The 15,254-nt window shown below is 44.2% G+C and overlaps 1 protein-coding gene across 3 annotated transcripts in view; it reads right to left on the bottom strand.

Annotated features, from left to right (window-relative positions):
* LOC139540108 (excitatory amino acid transporter 2-like) overlaps positions 1-14,251 on the bottom strand; it is a 40,984-nt gene extending 26,733 nt beyond the window's left edge. For all 3 annotated transcript variants that reach the window (XM_071343682.1, XM_071343684.1, XM_071343683.1), the window contains exon 1: positions 14,037-14,251. The gene's annotated coding sequence lies outside the window, so the exon portion shown is untranslated. The remainder of the gene's footprint in view (positions 1-14,036) is intronic.
* Between the last annotated feature and the right edge of the window lie 1,003 nt (positions 14,252-15,254).

The raw sequence follows: 15,254 nt of genomic DNA, 5'->3' as shown, positions 1-15,254 counted from the left end.
TTTCTTACATCACTAGGGCCACACTCTCAAATGTACATAATGTGTGCAGATACACATGCATACACACACACACACACACACACACACACACACACACACACACACACACACACACACACACACACACACACACACACACACACACACACACACACACACACACACACACACACACACACACACACACACACACACACACACACACACACACACACACACACAGCCAATAAGAGGACTAGGGAGGATGGATGTGCTTTTACTAATTAAACACTCCAGTCTGAGGACAACCCTTCAGGCCCAGCATAGCTCTCCTCTACTCTACTCTCCTCACCCCACAGTATCGTTCTACACTCTTAGAAAAAAGCATTCCAAAAGGGTTTTTCGGCTGAAAGGAGAGTACACTCTTAGAAAACAAGGTGCTATATATAACCTAAAAGGGTTCTTTAGCTGTCCCCACAGGAGAACCCTTTGATGAACCCTTTTTGGTTCCAGATAAAACTATGTTGGGTTCCATGTAAAACCCTCTGTAGAAAGGGTTCTACCTGGAACCAAAAGGGTTTTACCTGCAACCAAATGGGTTCTTCAAAGGGTTTTCCTATGGGGACAGCTGAAGAACCCTTTAAGGTTCTATATATTACCTTTGTTTCTAAGAGTGTGACTCTCCTTTCTTGTCTTCACACCACCCCAGACAGACAGCATTCCTCCACACTGACATACAGACACACGTAAGTGCAGGCACACACAGACAGGCACATTACACCATATACTGGCAGCCGTATATGCTAACACCTAGCGCACAGTCAATACATCCAGCTCCATGCTGAACTGTTCATATCACAGAAGGTTGGTGGCACCTTAATTGGGGAGGATGGCTCGTAATAATGGCTGGAGGGTATAAGTGGAATGGTTTTAAGTACATCAAACACATGATTTCCATGCGTTTGATGCCATTCCATTCGCTCCGTTCCACCCATTATTATGAGCCGTCCTCCCATCAGCAGCCTCCTGTGGTTCATATACAGGCTTGACAATAGCCCAGAGACATCCAGAGACATCCACTATACACGCGATGTCTATACAAACCTTATACGGGATGTGCTTCATTAGTGCAGACAGTCTCTGTCATCTACCAGCTGCTCTGTATCCAAAGACTCTATTATAGATTCCTCAAGACACAACTTATATCATACTGCTTACCGTTACTCTAGAGATACATACCTACAGAAGCACTATATGTCATCTATCGACTAGAAACAACAATGTAATGCTCACTAAACAGCCAGTACCACAGTAGTTGTACAACACTATGTGGAAAGAGTGCACTGAACATTCATACTGTTTCATACTCATTGGTAAACACGTGTAAACTCTAATAGAACCAGGCTAATAGATGTTGACAGTGAGGGCATGAAGTATTCATTTTGTATTTTGTCTCTCTAATTGTGACACTGTGTCTGTGTTGGATAATACATTTAAACCAGGATGCAGATCAATACCAGCTAGCACCGTGGGGAGGGAGGGAGAGGAGGGAGGGAGAGGAGGGAGAGGAGGGAGATGAGGGAGGGAGGGAGGGAGGGAGGGAGGGAGGGAGGGAGGGAGGGAGGGAGGGAGGGAGGGAGGGAGGGAGGGAGGGAGGGAGGGAGAGGAGGGAGGGAGGGAGAGGAGGGAGGGAGAGGAGGGAGATGAGGGAGGGACGGAGAGGAAGGAGAGGAGGGAGGGAGGGAGGGAGAGGAGGGAGAGGAGGGAGGGAGGGAGGGAGGGAGGGAGGGAGGGAGGGAGGGAGGGAGGGAGAGGAGGGAGGGAGGGAGAGGAGGGAGAGGAGGGAGGGAGGGAGAGGAGGGCTGGTATCAGGGATGCAGGAGAGTGTGCCAGAGTTGTCAGTGGAGTAGCAAGATTTTGCTCAGAAGACTCATCTCCTCTCTTTCTTCCTTCCTTTCTCATTCTCTAATCTATACATCTCTTTATACAATGTATTTTATCTGCATCACTGTAATAAGCACTAGTTATGCTGCTGAACATTGCCTTGCTTGTGCTGATGTTTCTGAACGAATAGCCCTGGGTAAGAAATACATTTTCTTAGCCAAGATCCTGTTGCCAAAAAACTGGAACACTGGACTGGATTCTGAGCAAACAAGTGCAGAGCATACTAATAAACCTATTGCATTGATGGGGAAAAGTCTAGCTGGACCAGACCTAAGTGTTTTCCTAATGACTAGCCTAGCACTGTGACTTCCACTCAATTCAAACGAACGTTGGGGACATACAGTACAAAACTCAACAGCAATTTATATACCAAATGTCTTTTGAAATAGGACCCTAGGGCTTGCAGGTAAGCACGATTTGCTTTGCATTTGAAAGCCTGTGCTTTATGACTACTTTTTCTCAGTGCATACTTTGGCATGCCAAGTTTGCTGTCCTTTCAGAACCACGTTGAGCGGGACGACCGCCTGCTGTTCTTTCAGAACCTCATCCGACTCTGGCTGCACAAAACCTTCAGTGAAAACAGAGGAGTTTTACATGAAAAACAATGATGGCAAACACCATACAGGATTTTATAGCGTACAGTAGGCACTAGGCCCGAAGACTCACTGTATAGGAATAGGCATATCATCTACAGTCTACTGGCATATTGAATGTGTTGTTGTGATGGAGACTGGGTAGCCTATTGCCGCCTGCTGCACATGTGAAATGCCCTTGGGGGCTGGTCCCCGGCTCATTGTTTTTCCACGTCATGATTCGCACCATGTTTTGTCAAACTGTGTAGGTATTTCTACAGCCTCACGCAGTTATGGAATGCTGTTAAGAGAGAGAGAGAGAGAGAGAGAGAGAGAGAGAGAGAGAGAGAGAGAGAGAGAGAGAGAGAGAGAGAGAGAGAGAGAGAGAGAGAGAGAGAGAGAGAGAGAGAGAGAGAGAGAGAGAGAGAGAGAGAGAGAGAGAGAGAGAGAGAGAGAGAGAGAGAGAGAGAGGGAGGACTGGGGGTGGACAGCTTCTTCCGTCTCATTTATGTCAACTAGCCTACTACCAGTGGGAGTCCATCATAATTACTTACATTTACCTACATGTATTTCTCCCATCAAGTGTCTGATACTCACACATATAATCCCCAAATACACGCCCAGGGAATCCTCTAAGGGTGTGTTATACCCTTGAGCCGAGGTCTGAGCCACAAAACTAAAATTCCCCCAAATACCCCGGCCTAAGAATCCCCTTTTGTGTGATTCCCTGCGCTGTTCTCTCAACTGTCAGACTCTCAGTGAGTTAAAGACTGCAACCTTCTATGGAAAGTTTGAGTTGTTCTGCACCAAAACAGTGTGCAGTTGATTTCTAACATAACATCTATGACATCTAAATCACAAAGACCCTAGTGATTTCCCGCCAACAAGGTGGTCTTGTCTCTTCATTCACCATCATTACGGGCCTGCTTGTGCGTTCGACACAACTACACTTATCTCACTGTGTTAGCTCGGTGTTTTTAACACAGACAGATATATTAGTAAAGGCCCAAGCCCAGGGAGGGGTGTTGGTGCAAAATATGATATGATTACAATAGATTAATATCGGCGGACGTCAACATTATTTGCTTCCCACTAATTACAGAAGCCACAAAACCTAGGCTACAGCAGACCCACACAAGTTTTGAAAGGTCCTTAACTGCGAGAGACATGTCAAGTATGTGGTTGCCTGGTGGTTGCTACTACACTCCATACATGCTATTGAAAGGATTGGTAAGAAATCAGTCAGTCAATCAATCAATCAATAAAATGACATGGATAGCATCTATTTTTACAGCTGCCATGTCAACTCTCAGAGCTTATAACAGACAGATCAGGAAGATAACCTTTACATCTGCACATTATAGGCTATTATGAGAGAACCATTCACACCCCATCTACACTCAAACCATCCAACTATCATAAGAAGGCCAATAGCCTATACCGTAGAAAACTGTGCATTTCTCTCATCAAGGACTAACTGCTGTTGTATCAGCATAAGCCAACAGTCCTCACCTCCTGTGGAACACATAAACAAAGGAGAATATACATCACAGAAGGCTAATACTTGTCTTGGAGGGCCCCGCACAACTCAACAGTTGTTGGGAGAAGGGAGACAACACATTTAACTGCTCCCATTGCCGCTCCCTTCTCTGATGTACAGTAGACACTATGGGCTCACAGCAGCACACAATGATACACTTGTCAATTCCAAATGTGTCTAATAATCCATCTAATAATGACAAGTGAAATGTGCACGATTTGGACAGAGAGGGAGTAACGAGGCCTACTGAAGGTGGAAAGATGGAGAGATACACAGATAGATGGATAGATAGATAAATGAATGCAGGTCCTAATTAACCAGTGCATGGTGTGGTGAGCCAAGAAGCCAGGAACAAAACCCCATCTGTGTTGGTCAGCCATTGAGGCCTGGTGCTCTTGGAACACGCCACCCTTGCTGGAATAATGGGCCACTTTAGAGGCCTCCAAGTTAGTTCACAGGCCCCAGGGCTGGGAAACCGCTATATTGCAGGGTTCACAAGAGGTTTTTAATTGTTTCCTCTGTTTTTTTATTTTTTCATCTTTTTTTCATTCTCTCTCCTCTTTTAGTTCTGAAAGGGGGGCTGACAAACAGGCGATGAAGGGGACTGCTGTGTGTTCCACTGGACAAGCGGTGAGGTAAACAAAACATGGCTGTATGCTCCATCGGCTCGGCTTGGGGATAGGCTGAGGGATGGGGGGCGGGGAGGGGAGGAGGGGCAGGAGAGGAAGGCTGAGGGATAGGGGAGTATTAGGGGTTTGGGGAGCGAGGTGCGAGGGGAGAGGGGTATGGGTAAAAAGAGGGAAAGGGGGGTCCTCCGGAAGGAGAGGGAAGTGGGTGCAGGTCGTTGAGGTTACTCTTCAGAGTGAGGCCATTGTCCTTGGTGCTGAAGTTCTCATGCATGTCCCCCTTTTGGCTCCCGGAGTGTCTGAAAGTGATGGAGCTCTCTGCGATTAAGCAGAGGCAGCTCAGCTCTGCACTCCCACAGCCCGGGCTATTTACATAGTCAAGAGGGACATTAATGCCCACCGATCCCCCTGGGCAGCACACAAACCTGCCTCACAGGCCCATTAAGGCTCTAAATTGAGGATTTGGGGGGAGAGAAAAGGGAGGAAAGGAAGAGAAATAAGGGGAGATATGGAGAGGGGGGGTGATGGAGGAGGAGAAGGGTGTGCATTTTCACTATCCGTTTGCTACCGACTTGGACCACAGTGGTGGAGAGAAGTCTCAGCGATATTGTTTGGCAGATAATTTTTCTACAGCTCCCAAGTGGCTGTGGAGACACTGCCATTGTTCCCTGCGAAGGAGTGGAGTGGTATCACTGGAGAGAGGATGGCCAAGTGGGACTGGGTTCCTACGGTCTACAATGAAATCCACTCACTCTACTGAACATCACCAGGAGGCCTCATGCAAACATGTAAATGTTGAAAAGTATCCGTTTTTAGACAGATACTTGGCTTTGGATTTATGACATTAAACTCCAACCAATCTTCTGTAATTCCCAACAACATCTGGTACTCACCAACAGAAATGCTGACATGCTTGGTTTGTGAGTGTGTGACTGTGTATATTTAGGAGTATGCTGATGTGTAAAAGAGTATGAGTGCCAAAAACAATGTACACTCTCAATGCTGTGTACATCTGATGGCTGCTCGGAGTCTGACGTGGTGCATATTGGGACAATTGTTTGGATGAGGTCTTCCATTTGTTCTAATGATTCCTTAATTGTGCTTTAATTATGATTATTCTTTTGTTGCCCCACAATGGGGGATTGTTCTCAGTGGCATGGGCATTGGTGCCAAGAGAGGGAACAAAAAGTGTGCCCCTCCCCTCCATTACCCCATTCCAGCACCACCACTTCATCAACCCTCCGAGGGCCCTTTCGTGACCCCTCCCCCCCGCTGACCTGAATTCCGCTGGAGCGGGTGCCAAGGGGATTGTGGGTGGTTTAGGGTTTGGAGAGAGCGCATGAGAAAGTGGTGGGAATGCTGACCACCATAACACTTCCCTGGCCTGCACTAGCCCCCAGCACACCCCCGCCACCCCTCCATACAAACACAAATCTTGGACTTCCGTCCTTGAGATGATGGTTATCTAAGTCACACGACAGGATGCCTTTCAAAAGAAGCGCACTTGAAATCTTGAAACCATTTAGAGTGCAGTCAGATTCCACTAATACAGAAATATTGACCAATACACAGGTACACTACAAAGTTGGGTCTGACGCAAACAATCTATGTGAGGAAAATGTATCAATTTTGTCCATCTTGTACAGTTTGATCCGAAAGAGTTAGTTGGATCTCCATAAACAGATTCATTTAGCTAGCTATCTCCGTTTTTCTACAGGACATGACAGACTGACATTGAACTCTTAGTTTGGCGTTGGCCGTTATCAGCTCTCCTACAAACTGTAAATAGGGAAGCATGTTGGGCAGCCTTTCAATTTAACTAAACATTACTATCATGCTCAGCTAAGGCAGACTACCGTAAAATACACTGAGTGTATAAAACATTAAGGACACCTGCTCTTTCCATGACATAGACTGACCAGGTGAATCCAGGTGAAAGCTATGATCCCTTATTGATGCCACTTGTTAAATCCACTTCAATCAGTGTAGATGAAGGGGAGGAGACAGGTTAAAGAAGGATTTTTAAGCCTTGATGCAATTGCATGGATTGTGTTAGTGTGCCATTCAGAGGGTGAATGGGCAAGACAAAATATATACGTGCCTTTGAACGGGTATGGTAGTAGGTTTCAAACGCATCCAGTTTGTGTCTGCAACGCTGCCGAGTTTTTCACACTCAACAGTTTCCAGTGTGTATCAATCATGGTCCACCACCCAAAGGACATCCAGCCAACTTGACACAACCGTAGTAAGCATTGGAGTCAACATGGGTCAGCATCGCTGTGGAATGCTTTCGACACCTTGTGGAGTCCATGCCTCGACAAATTGAGGCTGTTCTGAGGACGGGAAGGTGGGGGTGCAACTCAATATTAGGAAGGTGTCCTTAATGTTTTCTACACTCGGTGTACATACCCAAGGAAAACGTGTGTATATTTCTGTCGAAATAAAGGAAATACAACATGTGACAGCTGTCCACCTGTGTACTTCGACCCTCTCCTGAGCACCAAACCAGGGAAGATAAAACCCAAATAGCTTGTTAATGCGATAGATCACGTTATCAGAATATATTTAGAGTTGTGAGCTGTAATGCCATTCATCTTTCCTAGAAGAACAGTTTATGATAATCTAGCAAACACTTGAAAGCAAGCCTCAGGAAAGTGATTATTCAAGGCACCATCCAACTGCCTAGAGAAGGCTCGGAAAAGCAAACAGCAAACAGCCATGAAAACCCACTCAGGACTATATTATTTCCCCTTGCAACTGCAACTAACTACACAACACAGACTATCTGCAGGGACCCAAAAGTTATTCTAAATTAGAGAAAAATGTTTTCGCTATGACCCGCGGAGATTTATGGACATGCAGGCAGGCGGGTAGGCAGGCTGGTGAATGCCCGTGTGTCTGTTCTGGTGCAGTCAAACAGAAAGGAAGGGAGCAAGGAAGGAGGCTTTTGTTTGTCCAACCCATGGGAATAGGCTCTCGTTCTCTCTCAGCTCACTGACGACTGAAACACTGGAGTTACAGGGAGGACTACAGTGGTGAAAAGAGGAAGTATCCTTTAGAAAAGGGAGAGTCATATGAAGCAGATAGGAATACAGATATAGGATCTTAATTTGAGCCAGTTTGCTTCTGAAGGAAAATATTCCTGCAGCAACAGGAAATGTGAATTATTATGTGGATTATAATTAATGTACATTTGTGTAGGGGGTGATACATTTTTTGTAAAGGGAAAATCAAGTCTGAAATTTCAAACTTCAGAAGCCTTTTAAAATCTCAAATACACTACACGTTTTACATTTCCTGCATTGGAAATGTATCTTGCAACAGGGTGGTCCAAATTAAGATCCTATATCTGTAGTAGCATAGAGTTCTAGAGATAAGGATAAGGAAAGTGGTAGTGAGGGGAAAAGGAAGAGAGAGTAAAAGGGAGAGAGAAAAGGGGAAAAGCAATGGATTGATGAAATTGAAGGACCAGGTGAAAGAGTGAGAAAGACAGGGAAGGAGATGAGAAGAGAGGGAGCGAGAGGGGCATAAATAGATGGGATGATGAAGCAAAAAGACAGGAGATAAGAAACAAGTGAGAGTAGCGGAAAAGACAGACCGGTAGACAGGGGCTAGAAAAGGGAGAGACAGAGAGTATTGCAGGGGAGAGGATTGGAAGAAACAGAGAAATAGGCAGGGGAAAGTAGAGGCAGAGATAGCAAGATAGACAGGGGAGAGGGGTGGAAGAAACAGAGAGCTAGACAGGGGATAGTAGAGGAAGAGACAGCAAGATAGACAGGGGAGAGGGGTGGAAGAAACAGAGAGCTAGACAGGGGATAGTAGAGGGAGAGACAGAGAGAAGAGGGTGGTAAACAGCTTGAGAAGGATCTGGATGGTACTTTGGCAGCTTCTGTATGTTCCCAGGGGGATTACTCAAATGCTAGATGCTACAGAATGGCAGCGAGCCCACAGTGAAAACCTATGAATGGAGCCACACAAAGACACACACGCATGCACACACACTCGCGCGCGCGCGCGCGCACACACACACACACACACACACACATACATGCACACTCTCATCTTCGCTTTCCGTCCTTCGCTCCTCTGACCCTATTCTGCATATTTAACTGTCTCTTTTTTTTATTCTTCCCTGCCCCCTACACCCTCTATCTCTTTTTCTCTCTCTCTCTCTCTCTCTCTCTCTCTCTCTCTCTCTCTCTCTCTCATCTCCCTCTCTTTCTCAGTAGCAGTCTCCTCCAGTGCTGGCTGGGTCTCAGAGAAGCAGCAGATAGAGGTTGACTACCCCTAGCCTGGCTGCCTGGTGACAAGTAACAGATGCCTGACGTCCAGGAGGCTGGCAATGCCCTGTGACCCCCTCATAGGCTCAGTCTCTCATCCTCTCAGCAGCACACAGTGCCCCACTGTCTATCTACCCACCACCATTATCACTACTATTACCCCTCTACCCATTTCTCTCCTCCAAAGAAAATACCTGATAGATCACTCTCTGTTCCCTCTCTCCCGGCCTCTCTCTCACTCTCTTTCTCGCTCTCAAATGAAAAGTGTTTCACTTCCCTCCATTCTAGCTGAACTCCATTCTCCAGTGAGGATTGTGTTACACTGTAAAGCATCTGGATGACAATATAGAGCAAGGTGTCAGAACAAATCATATTTCAGAACAATGAACATTTCTCACTCTCAAGCCCGCACAGGCATTCATGCACACACAAACACATGTGAGTAATTTTTGCCATGCAATCAAGCCTGGCTGTTATAATAATATATGAAATACTCTTTGTGGTCTACCCCATGTGGATAACCTATTATTGATGTAAATGTTTACTCGTCTTTCTAGTACAACATCTGCACCAGCGTGAAGGCAGTTTCAATTATTTGACTTGTTTCATGTTTATTGGTTAACTCCAATCCACCATCTGGCCCTTTCCCAGTCTATCAGCCAGTAATATTGCAATGGAATTCCTCCACCCCTACATCCACACCATCACATGGGAAGACACACTTTTTCATTTAGGGTGGAAAAGCTTTGCAAATAGTCATTGGATGCCTTCTATATTAGATATGTATGTTCTTTTTACACAGATGTAGGATCCTCATTTAGTCACCCTGTTGCATGAGAACTTTCTTGCAATGCAGGACATTTACACTTTTAGTGTATTTGAGGTTTAAAAAAGCTTCAGAAGTTTTTAATTTCCACTTTGAAATGTCAGACTTGATTTTCCCTTATGAAAAATGTATAAATCCTTACAAAAATGTTAATATAATAATTCACATTTCCTGTTGTAGAAGACTGGCTCAAATTAAGATTCTACATCTGTACATTAGATGCACTACATGACCAAAAGTATGTGGACATCTGCTCGTCGAACATCTCATTATGGGCATTTATATGGAGTTGGTCCCCCCTTTGCTGCCATAACATCCTCCACTCTTCTGGGAAGCCTTTCCACAAGATGTTGGCACATTGCTGAGGGAGCCGTAGCCGTTTGGAACAGAGGATTTTTACGTGCTACATCCTTCAGCACTCAGCGGTCCTGTTCAGTAAACTTGTGTGGCCTACCACTTTGCGGCTGATCCGTTGTTGCTTCTACACGTTTCCACTTCACAATAGCGGAACTTACAATTGACCGGGGCAGCTCTAGCAGGGCAGACAAACTAACTTGTTGGAAAGGTGGCATCCTATGACGGTGTCACGTTGAAAGTCACTGAGCTCTTCAGTAAGGCCATTCCACTGATAATGTTTATCTATAGAGATTGAATGGCGGTGTGCTCGATTTTATACACCTGTCAGCAACTGTCCACATACTTTTGTATATATAGTGTATCTATCAATTAGGGCAAACAAAGCATATAAGAATGTATGTTTTGTTTATTATGAGCAGCTACTCCCTAGTCCGGCCAATATTCACAATCTGCCTTGGTTAGCACATCTCTACACACACACATACTGTACACACACATACGGTATATACACAGACCGTGTACCTTGAGTGACATGTACCATAATTAAACTAACATGTCTTCACAGATGTTTCAGATAATAGATTCTGATAAATATGGCTTTAGCCATATGTAGATCAGCACCCCTCCAGGGTTTAACTTTGTGTCTAGTGTGTGTGTGTGTGTGTGTGTGTATGTGTGTCTGTGCGTGACAGTAGCAACCTGGCTTGGGGTCGATGTTGGTCAAGCTGTTCTACTGCACTGGAGTCACCAATATAGACAATACTAAACAACAAGGATATAAGACATGGATTTGGAATTCCATCAAATCTATTTCCCATTATGAAAATAATGTGAGTCTCTTCTTTAGTCATTCTCACAGAAACACATTCATGTAGATTATTGTAAATGGCTGTTGACAAACCAATCCCTGTCCAGATACACACATGAAATGGCACATTGTGCACTTGAGCATACAGTACATTAAGCTCTCCCCGAATGTCTGCTGTGTATTCATTCATGTAAGGCAGCCAGCGAGTGCTGTAGTATAGGAGAGCAGCCTCCGGGCTCAGGACAGAACATATTAGTTGCATGGACACTTTCCACTTTACCACTCCATATTCTCCTTCCAATTACACAAGGCCACATTTCACCAGATCCTGGCCTGAGGGCATTTATCACATACATCTCCAGCCACCCACAGTCCTTACAGACTGACTCCCACTGGAGGATGAAATATTCATGAATAGTCTTCTTATCAAAGCCCCTGTAGTCCTGACAGACACTCCCCCTCTGCCGGTTTTGACGATCACCACCACCAATCAAGCAGCGATTGACGTTACATCTGGAAACATGTCCTCTGGTTTTGTTCAAATGACAGGCTGTGAAAATAATGTGAATGCAATCAAGTGCCAAGAGAGTATGTTTCCATGGTGACGATATTGTGTGTGTGTGTGCGTGCGTCCGTAATCGATGGGAAGTGGGGGTAGGGGGGTATGGGGTGTGAAGTAATTGGTTCAAGGAAGGGGTGGTGAATATATACGACTTCCAACTTCACAAAATGTATACATTTGGCAACTTGCACAAAAGGCTGCACACAAGCCTAAGATCACTGTGCGCAATGCCAAGCATCGGCTGGAGTGGTGGAAAGCTACATTATACAATGACATTCTAGACGATTCTGTGCTTCCAACTTTGTGGCAAAAGTTTGGGAAAGACCCTTTCCTGTTTCAGCATGAGACTGCCCCTATGCCCAAAGCAAGATCCATACAGAAATGGTTTGTGGAGATCGGTGTGGAAGAACTTGACTGGCCTGCACAGAGCCCTGACCTCCTCCCCATCAAACACCTTTGGTCTGAATTGGAACGGCGACCGTGAGCCAGTCCTAATCGCCCAACATCAGTGTTCCACCTCACTAATACTCTTGTGGCTAAATGGGAGCAAGTCCCCTCAGCAATGTTCCAACATCTAGTGGAAAGCCTTCCCAGAAGAGTGGAGGATGTTATAGCAGCAAAGGGGGAACCAACTCCATATTAATGCTCATGATTTTGGAATGAGATGTTCGATGAGCAGGTGTCCATATACTTTTGATCATGTAGTGTAGTTGATATATATTTTTGCTTGATTAAGTATGGTAAGTACTGATAAGGGTCCTTATCGAAAGTAGACTATCAGTTAAATACAAACCGTGAATTTACATATCAGGAGAATATCCCCAAAACAAATATTTTAAACTCTCCTATAGGAAGTTGACAATAGTGAAAACAGTGAACATTTAACTCAAATGATGGTTTGATGAGCACGCACCTGTCTACAGTAACAACAGACCAGGGACTAGAAAAATGGCTTCATCGCTCACAACAAACCACTTTTGATAACACGACACCACAAGATAAATATGTTACCGAACACGTTTCTTTTTACGATTTACGCAACGGATATGGCTGTGTTGTAAACTATTGATAAGATACTGAATGAACGATAGAAGAGCTAACACCTAAAACACTAAAACAACAATGATCTCTCTTCATCGTAGTCCTCTCTGGCTTGAGTTGAGAAGACCTGGCAGGATACATAGAGTCACGCGTGTGGGAATGCCTTGCGGCAAAGCAGATACGATGCAGCTCGCGAAAGATGTGCGCTTTGTCACACAGGCCCGGAGCCGTTTGATAGAGAAATTATATTAACGGTATTAGAAACCCAGATCCGGTATTAGAAACCCAGATGCAAGATATATCGGTACGTAATTACCACACATTGTCTGTTTGTAAACATTGCCTCCTCAGTAGTAGACTAGATAAGTGTTTTATGATAGAAGTACACCTTGAATCTCACCCTTAGGGTAACTTGGGGTAACCAGCTCCACCTAAAACCAATGTCCAGTTACTGACACAAGCAAAGTTTGGTAAAAATGTGGTATGTGGATGATGGTCATGCATAGGCAAACAAACTATGAAGGGAAATAAGTGGCTAAAGTTTTTGTTCTAATGTTGTTTTTGGAAAAGGGGTGTGTTTCCCAAGTTCCGGAGTAATGATTTGGACAATGCTAATTTAAGTACCGTTGACTTGCACTCACCTTAAATTGTACCGCTTTATTAAAAATGTAATTCAATGTTTATCGCTAAACAAGTGGGTTCTTTATCTTTAGGCTCCGCTAATGGTATATACTGAATATATATATAAAACATTTATAGATCTAATTTAATTAGATTATACATATAACTTTTTCCTTAGAATTGTTTTGTTAGTGACTTAAAAAATGTTGAGACAGATAACATTTTTAGTTGTGCAAGAGCAGTGGCTGTAGGGAAAGTGTTCACATTTAGTTTTGTGACATAATGTGGTTTTTGTGACAATTACGGGTGGGGGGGTGGCTTTGTTACCCTACTGTTCCTTTTACTAGTTGCAGGTCAATAATTGATGATATAAAACAATATGTAGACAATGTAGCAATTGTGAAGTGTTTTTTGGAGTCTAGAGGGGGTGCAGATTGTTGTGCTGCCTAAAATGGTGTCCACATGCACCTGTTTTGCCCACGCCGGTAATCTGAAGTGCAGCCTATTGTTTTCAGGAGGTGCGAGCTCCAACACTTTGATCCTGACCACGCTCTTATAATTGCAGTATATGAACATTTTGACCTTTTGATAGCTAACCACATTGTGGCTTTACTTTAAGTTGGTGTAAAGAAGCATGGATAATAATAATGATGATAGTGACAATAATTGTAATAATGATAACAATTAGAATTAGAATAATTAGGTAGCCTATATAATTAATTACCGTGTGCTGATCATCATGATTATAATTTATCATGTAGTATTAGGCCCTACTGCAAGAATTATTCTTATTTCTATTCTTATTATCCTGCCCTCTTTTGCCAAAAGCGTATGTCCTGTATACTTGTAATGTGCATACATGATAATAATTGCCTCTCACCTTTGTATTCAATCTCAGAGTTATTGGAAAATAAGTTTCAGTCTCTCTTCTTCTCCCTTCTCCGAGTCTCGTGCATCCGCTTCAGAGATGTTCGACTGCTGAAATGCAAGCCTTCAGTGCGTCCAGGGCATGAGCGCGAGCAGCACCAGAAACCAAACAGACAGATTTCTATCACAGTAATCCGTGGAGCTCTGTGCTCAACAATCCCACTGAATGAGCTCTGCCTTACTTCGCTCCTTTGCGCTTTCACTTCCCCCACCTCCCCTCCTCCTGTTCACCCCTTTTCTTCTCTGAATGCCGATCCTCGTTGGTTGACGGTACAATCTTGATGCCCCCACCCATCTTTATTAATGTTTAAACACTTTTACCTTTTTATAACACATGCTTTTGCTCCTCTGTGTCTGTGTGTATCTGTGTGTGTGTGTGCGTGTGTGTTTGTTCTAGGGGTGTCAGTATCAGGTCAGGTGTAGCATTGACAGGTTAACAACAAGTTCACTATTCTCTATTGCAAGCACTAACGGCTTTATTGGGGGTATGGAATGAACGGCCAGTTGCACTCTAAAGAATGCTGGGTTGTTTGGTTGACTCAACTGCTGAGTTGCAGGCGTTGGGTCACTTAGTTGTGTTGTTTTCTTTAGAAACTGCTGGGTTATTGATGCTGGGTTATTGGTGCTGGGTTATTGAGATATGACCGTGGGGCGTGGCTTTCAGATACTGTAGTTATTTTTAGCCACCCATGAGATTAAATGTCATTCCTGTTCATTTACATTTTTGTACCTTCAATGATGATTACAGAAGTATATGAGTTTCCTAAAACCCTGTGTAAATCCCGTTGTTGGGATACAATAAGTTGATATATCATATTAGGCAATAAGGCGGTGTACATTATTAAAATATGTATTTGGGGGTGGCAGGTAGCTTGGTGGTTGAAATCTGCCCTTCTTCCCTTGAGCAAGGGAGTTAACCCCCAACAACAACTTTTCCCCGGGCGCAGATGACATTGATTAAGGCAGCCCGCACAACTATCTGATTCAGAGGGGTTGGGTTAAATGCTGAAGACACATTTTGGTTGAATGCATTCAGCTGTGCAACTGACTAGGTAATCTTAATATTATAGAAGAATGTGTAATAAAAAAAATGCAGAATGTAAACTTAACATGATGAACAGGGATTACATTTACTCTCACTGGTGGCCAAAAAGATCTATCTGAAAGCCAT

The sequence above is a fragment of the Salvelinus alpinus genome, chromosome 15, assembly GCF_045679555.1.
Source record: "Salvelinus alpinus chromosome 15, SLU_Salpinus.1, whole genome shotgun sequence".
NCBI classification, from domain to species: domain Eukaryota; kingdom Metazoa; phylum Chordata; class Actinopteri; order Salmoniformes; family Salmonidae; genus Salvelinus; species Salvelinus alpinus.
The sequence above is the reverse complement of the archived record's forward strand: the minus strand, read 5'-3'. Positions and strand labels throughout refer to the sequence as shown.